The sequence below is a fragment of the Cyprinus carpio genome, unplaced genomic scaffold (assembly GCF_018340385.1).
Source record: "Cyprinus carpio isolate SPL01 unplaced genomic scaffold, ASM1834038v1 S000006712, whole genome shotgun sequence".
Taxonomy (NCBI): Eukaryota; Metazoa; Chordata; class Actinopteri; order Cypriniformes; family Cyprinidae; genus Cyprinus; species Cyprinus carpio.
This window is the reverse complement of record NW_024879319.1, coordinates 341,710-349,836: the sequence shown is the minus strand read 5'-3', so window position 1 is coordinate 349,836 and position 8,127 is coordinate 341,710. Positions and strand designations below refer to the sequence as shown.

The 8,127-nt window shown below is 38.5% G+C and overlaps 1 pseudogene; it reads left to right on the top strand.

Annotated features, from left to right (window-relative positions):
- The window catches only part of LOC122144536, a 46,526-nt pseudogene that overhangs the window by 24,251 nt on the left and 14,148 nt on the right, over window positions 1-8,127 (top strand).

Below are 8,127 nucleotides of genomic sequence, written 5' to 3'. Positions count from 1 at the left end.
GCAGTTGTATTGCTAATCCCACAACACACTCTGGCCCAGCTAACCAATCACAACACACTCTGAAAGCCCTTCAACCAATCACACAGCACACTCTGGCCCAGCTAATAATCACAACAAACACTGGCCCAGCCAACCAATCACAACAATCACAGCACACTATGGCCCAGCTAGCAATCCACAGCACACTGGCCCAGCCAGCCAATCCCACAACAATCACAGCACCTCTGGCCCAGCCAGCCAATCCACCTGCCACACACTGGCCCAGCCAGCCAATCACAACAATCACAGCACACTCCTGGCCCAGCTAATAATCACAGCACACTCTGGCCAGCCTTCAACCAATCACAACAATCACAGCACACTCTGGCCCAGCTAACCAATTCACAACACACACACTGGCCCAGCCAACCAATCCTAACAATCTACCTTTACTGTGGCCCAGCTAACCAATCACAGCACACTCTGATACCTTCTTAATCCACCCAACAATCACACCAGCACACTGTGGCCCAGCCATTCAATCCTGCAGCACACTCTGGCCCCAGCTAACCAATCACAACAATCACAGCACACTCTGGCTGGCTAACCAATTACCAGCACACATTGGCCCAGCTAACCAATCCACAGCACCACTGGCCCCAGCTAAACCAGGCTCACACACACTGGCCCAGCAAACCAATCACACCACACACTGGCCCAGCTAACCAATCACAACAATCACAGCACACTGTGGCCCAGCTAACCAATCACACCACACACTGGCCCAGCTAGCAATCACAGCACACTCTGGCCCAATAACCAATCCCACACACTGGCCCAGCTGCATTTATGGAGTTGTTGCCCTGCATCATATTTATCAACAGTCAACTGTAATGGTATTTTTTGATTTTTTGTACTGGTTTAATTGTTGGATTGTGTGATGGTGTGGGGGTCTGGGGTGGTTATTTCTTCATAACTAATTATTTAAGTTAACGCGTTAAACTGACAGCCCTTATCCGAACACAGGGATTGCTTACGAGACATTGTTGGCATTACAGCTGCTTGAGCGCAGAGAAAATACAGGGCTGTCAGTCAGACACTGTGGGCGGGGTCTAAGCAATGTTATGTCATATTGCTCGCAGACCAAACAGCAGGCGAAAGGGGAGACTGATTTGGCCTAATAGGGATTAAAAATGAGGATTTAGGTTAGTCATCATTGTTGGGTGGTTGTGTTCACACACTGCCAACACACATTTATGACTAAACACCATGTAAATGTGGATTTTGCATAATAGGTGCCCTTTAAATCATACATTTACATGAGCTGCAAAGTGAAGATATGCAGTCTTGTTTTCTGAGAAATTGAACAAAGCCCATGATACAACTCGTGTCAACACTGGACGAGAATTCATTGGATTTAAATCCAAACCATAGATGGAGAAGGCAGTTACCTGCTCAAAAGACATTAATTATGGATGTTCATCTTTGTATTTTTAACATGACGTCTTTTCTTTCTGGAGGGGCCGAGTTTTGGCCTTGTTAGTGACATTCTCCTGCCACTTTAGCATGATTAAACAACTTAGCTCATGTGTATTGACGGCTCCTCTTGAGTTGAGTGTGAGAGTGTTTCTGTGTGCTGCAGGTGTGGGACAGCTACGGCCGGCTGCTCTTCTCCAGCTCGGCTCATGATTACCCCGTCACCTCAGTGGCCTGGGCTCCTGACGGAGAGCTCTTCGCCATGGGCTCCTTCCACACGCTCAGACTGTGTGATAAGACCGGGGTAAGACACACACACGCTCCTCTCACAGCCCCTGACATCTGCTGGAGTTCAGCATCATTCAGAGACTCTTCTATTTCACTTCATCTCAAACACGTTTTAAATGAGAGTTTCAAGTCAGAAGGAGATGGAAAATTCATCCTAAATTCATACATTGATCGGATTGTGAACGACTCCATGCACATCCACAGATGATGTTTAGTTTTTCATTTGAACTCATAATCTTTACTCCAAATCTCATTACTTGATCTTCTGGTGAAATGACAGACATTTCTCTGGTGACATGTGCCACATTTCTCCATTCATTTTGCTCTTCTGCCCTTTATTGCAGTCGACTGCATGCTCATATTCAGATTGAACCAAGTCCCTGTCTTACTTGAAGCTGTCTGTTTTACATGTTTTTCAATAATGTTTTACTTACATACATAAGAAAACACCTCCCGCTACTTCTGTTATACCTTAAACTTTGTTAACTTAAATTTTCTGCATGAGGATCATAAGCTTACTGGCACTTTCCATAAAAAACACAAAAAGTCTAAAAGCTGTTTTAGTAATTTCAACCTCATTGTGTAATATTTATAGGGATTTGTGCCTGTAATGTTATACCTTTCTCATGGTAAGTGCTGTAATCCATGGCTGGACTATTTAAGCTCTGTCCTTTGGTTCAGACGGCCTGTGCGTGTGTGTGTGTGTGTGTGTGTGTGTGTGTGTGTGTGTGTGTGTGTGTGTGTGTGAGCAGACGAGTGAAGGGTTAATGCTGTGAGGGCTTTCATGCTGTGTCAGCAGTTCACTGCATTAACCCCCTCAGTAATAACACACGAGCCCCAGAGCACTTAAACAAACACAGATTTGGCGTTTCGCAGCTGGTTTCAGATACACATCATCACAGATGCAGTGCAGATGTGTTTGCAGTGTCTTAACTCTTTCTGAATAACCGTTGTGTGTCACATGTGCTACACAAATACACTTGCCTTCAGTGTTTTCGTATTTTTATGCTAGTGCATTTATTAGATTGTCAGATGGACTAAGATCAACCGTTTGCCCTTTATTCATTAGGCAGGTTCTCTCAAAGGATGCTCAGGTCCTGCCGTGTGATGGTGTGTGTGTGAACATGTTGTGTGTGTGCAGCTGCAGTCTGGCGTACTAGACTCATTCCCTCATGACGCATGATTGCTGCTCTGCATGTGTGAGATGAAGTTGCCTTCCTCCCCAGGTGAAGGGACAGAATTAACTTTCTTTATAACATTTAGTGGACTTAGATCACCATGCGTTGTGTTGAGCTCCAAATTTTTTGAGTGTGAACATTTTCGTTGAAAAAATGAAATATATGGCCTGCAGCATAGAAGCTCTCTGAAGAAACTCGGGATTCACTTTAGGTTTAGACCCCATAAAACCAGCCAAATCCAACCCAACTTAGATCAGGTTCAGCAGGCTCCTGTAGATGTATTTCATCCAGTGTTGCAGGTAAGTTTCTCTAAAAACTAATTAATTATAAGTAATTAATTACATCAGTCACAGTTAGATAACTGTACAAATTACTCTGTCCAAAAAAGTATTTAATTACTTATTACTAATTACTTACTAAATCCTAAATCCACCTCGACAAGTTAATGATACAAGGATAGACATGAAACTGTTATTTTAATTCTTTTTCAAGTAACTACATCAATTATTCTGCTCACACTTTAGATTAGAGTCCAGTTCTCACTATTAACTAACTATTAACTAACACTTTTGCCTTGATATACTCCTAATTACTGCTTATTAATACTCAGTAAAGTAGTTTTAGGATTAAGGATTTAGAATAATGTCTTTGCAGAATAAACCATTAATATGTGCTTTTTAAGTAATAATAAACAGCCAATATCCCAGTAATATTCATGCTAGTAACCAACTAGTTCATAGTGAGAACTGGACACTAGAGTGTTACTAATATTCTGGTTTAACCTGTCATACGTAAAGCGAGAAGGGTACATAAAAAACATGCATTTTGCTAGACTTTAAAACTTGATGTTAAATCCATTATAGTGTGCTTGTATATAAATGTTCTAATGTCTATACACAGTATTAATGTTTTAATATATTATGTTATATACAGTATATTATATATATTATATAATGTACAATATATTTGAAAGGCTGTATCAATCTTTAGTAGAGAAACAAACTAATTCAAATAGATGTGTTTAACTGTGTCTATAAGACTGCTTAATCTCAAGTAGAACCTCCCATCACATACTGAAACAGTCTAGTAGTATGCTTGTGCGTACTATTTAAATGCTCCTTGGTACTTATATTGGCCCACTTTGTAGTATATAAAAAGTATATATTTTATATAACAGTAGTAAACTTCGGAAGTGCACAACTAGTTTACATTTAGTTTGTACTAAATAATACTAAACGTGAACCATGGGTATACTTGATAGTTTACTAATTAAATACTTGTAGCATTTTTTAGTACAATCTAACTTTTGTTTAGTAGCTTACAATTTCAAGTATATCCTTAAGTTTTCTTTAAGTAGTCCTCTTACATCATACTTTTAAGTATACCAATATGTCCCTTATTTAGGCTTTTAATGTGTATATATATTACGTATTGCTGCTCAAAAAGACATTAATTATGGATGTTCATCTTTTGTATTTTTTAACATGACGCTCTTTTCTTCTGGAGGGCCGGTTTTGGCCTTGTGCTAGTGACATTCTGCCACTTTAACATGATTAAAACTTAACAGCCATGTATTGACCGCTCCTCTTGAGTTGAGTGAGAGTGTTTCTGTGTGCTGCAGGTGGGATGAAGCACGGCCGGCTGCTCTTTCTCCAGCTCGGCTCATGATTACCCCACACCAGTGGCCTGGGCTCCTGACGGAGAGAGCTCTTCGCCATGGGCTCCTTCCACACGCCAGACTGTGTGATAAGACCGGGGTAAGACACACACACGCTTCCTCTCACAGCCCCCTGACATCTGCTGGAGTTCAGCATCATTCAGAGATTCCTTTCTATCACTTCATCTCAAACACGCTTTAATGAGTTTCTGGGCCGATGAGATACCCATCCTAAATTCATACATTGATCGGATTAGAACGACTCCATGCACATCCACAGATGATGTTTAGTTTTTTCATTTGAACTCATAATCTTTACCCAAATTCATTACTTGATCTTCTGGTGAAATGACAGACATTTCTCTGTGACATGTGCCACATTTCTCCATTCATTTTGCTCTTTCTGCCCTTTATTGCAGTCGACTGCATGCTCATATTCAGATTGGAACCAAGTCCCTGTCTTACTTCTTGCTGTCTGTTTTACATGTTTTCAATAATGTTTTACTTACATACATAAGAAAACACCTCCGCTACTTCTGTTATACCTAAACTTTGTTAACTTAAATTTTCTGCATGAGGATCATAAGCTTACTGGCACTTTCCATAAAAAACACAAAGTCTAAAAAGCTGTTTTAGTAATTTCAACCTCATTGTGCACATTTTATAGGATTTGTGCCTGTAATGTTATACCTTCTATGGTAAGTGCTGTGTAATCCATGGTTGGACCATTTAAGCCTGTCCTTTGTCCAGACGGCCTGCGTGTGTGTGTGTGTGTGTGTGTGTGTGTGTGTGTGTGTGTGTGTGTGTGTGTGTGAGCAGACGAGTGAAGGGTTAATGCTGAGGGCTTCATGCTGCGTCAGCAGTTCACTGCATTAACCCCTCAGTAATAACACACGAGCCCCAGAAAGCCCTTAAACAAACACAGATTTGGCGTTTCGCAGCTGGTTTCAGATACACATCATCACAGATGCAGTGCAGTAAGCTTGCAGTGTCTTAACTCTTTCTTGAATAACCGTTGTGTGTCATATGTGCTACACAAATACACTTGCCTTCAGTGTTTTCAGATTAGTGCATTTATTAGATTGTCAGATGGACTAAGATCAGCCAGTTGTCTCTTTATTCATTAGGCAGGTCTCAAAGATGCTCAGGTCCTGCCGCAGGATGGTGTGTGTGAACATGTTGTAAAAGTGTGCAGCTGCAGCTCCGAAGCGTCTGACTCTCATTCCCCAGACGCATGATGCTGCCTGAATGTGAGATGAGATTGCCTTCCTCCCCCAGTGAAGACAGAATTAACTTTCTTTCTAACATTTATTTTGACTCTCTTAGATCACCATGCTGTGTTGAGCTCTCCAAATTTTTTGAGGTGGAACATTTTCGCTGAAAATGAAATATGTACCTGCAGCACAGTTTCTGAAGAAACTCTGATTCACTCTCTTTAGGTTTAGACTTCATAAAACCAACCAAATCCAACCTAACTTAGATCAGGTTCAGGCTCCCTGTAGATGTATTTCATCCAGTGTTGGGTAAAAGTTTCTTAAAAAAACCACTCAATTACTAAGTAATTAATTACATCAGTGCAGCAGAAGCTAGATAACTGTACAAATTACTTGTCCAAAAAGTATTTAATTACTTATTACTAATTACTTACTAAATCCTAACCACCGACAAGTTAATGATACAAGATAGACATGAAACTGTTATTTTAATTCTTTTCAAGTAACTACATCAATTATTCTGCTCACACTTTTAGATTAGAGTCCAGTTCTCAATTAACTAACTATTAACTAACACTTTGCCTTTGATATACCCTAATTACTGCTTATTAATACTCAGTAAAGTAGTTTTAGGATTAAGGATTTAGAATAATGTCTTGCAGAATAAAACCATTAATATGTGCTTTTAAGTAATAATAAAATAGCCAATATCCCAGTAATATTCATGCTATAGTAACCAACTACAAGTTCATAGTGAGAACTGACACCAGAGTGTTACTAATATTCTGCTAATCCACCAAAGTATTTAAAGGAGAAGGGTACATAAACATGCATTTTGGTTAGACTTTAAAAACTTGATGTTAAATCCATTATAGTATTGTATATAAATGTTCTACGGTCTATACACAGTATTAATGTTTTAATATATTATGTTATATACAGTATATTATATATATTATATAATGTATTAATATATTATTGAAGGCTGTATCAATCTTTAGCAGAGAAACTAATTCAAATAGGATGTGTTTAACTGTGTCTATAAGACCGGTTTAATCTCACAGAACTCCTCTCATCATTAAGGTCAGAAACAGTCTAGTAGTATGCTTGTAAGTGTACTATTTAAATGCTCCTTGGTACTATATTGGCCCACTTTGTAGTATATAAAAGTATACTTTAAGTATAACAGTAGTAAACTTCGAGTGCACAACTAGTTTACATTTAGTTTGTACTGCAACAATACTAAACGTGAACTTATGGGTATACTGATAGTTTACTAATTAAAATTACTGTAGGCATTTTTAGTACAAGCTAACTTTTAGTTTTGTAGTAGCTTAATACCTCAAGTAACTAGTAAGTTTGCTTTAAGTGAACTTTACAATCTACTTTAAGTATACTAGCTTATGTCCTTTTTATGTTTTAATGTGTATATATTTTGTTTATATTGATATCTGAACTTGCAAAACATCCAAAGAAAGAACAGAGTCTCTTCTTGTAAACAAACATTTAATTCTAGCTCATGCATTCTTATCATAAACACTTGAATGTTGGGTTTCATAAAATATAATAATAATTAGAAAGGAAGAAATAATTTTGAACAAAAAGCCTGAAAAAGACTGATTGGATTAGAATGATACTCAAAATGTCGATGGAGTCAGATATAACCCCACAGCTTGACGGTCATTTATTCCTAACGTTATCAGGTCTTATGCGTTTTATGTTTGATGTTCGTGAGATTATGTGGTGAAGCAGATGTTGTTTCCCTTTCTTCTTCGCTTGTGTTTTGGGATTCTCTCGTATAGTTTTTAGACTTCTTTTAAGTATAGGTCATATTCAAGATTTCAGATTCAAGATTCAATATTTTTTATTTGCACATACACAATTTATAGATCATATATAACGAACCAGCAGTGAAATGTGAGGCAGGTCCGCTCCTTGGACAGTGCAATTATTAAGAATACAACACAGATGAAAATTGCCATAAATCTAGCTAGAAACAATTGAATAAAAGGTAAACCTAAAATATAAGAATAAAATCTAAATTATACAAGAGATGTTTATACTGTAGAATTAATATATAGTGGAAAATAATGTGCCGGAAAGTAAACGGTAGTCTTAAAATATAAAGAACCAGGAAGTACAAGAGCAAATGTGCAACAGGTTGACACTTTCAGTATGTCAATGTGAGGTAGTGACTGATTAATATCTTACTGATAAAGTGAATATTATGGAGAACATGAAGATGTTAAGAGGCGGGTTTTGAGTTTTAGGAGCCCTGATGGCCTGGGGAAGAAACTCCTCCTAATCCGCTCAGTTTTTGACATCAGCTACGATC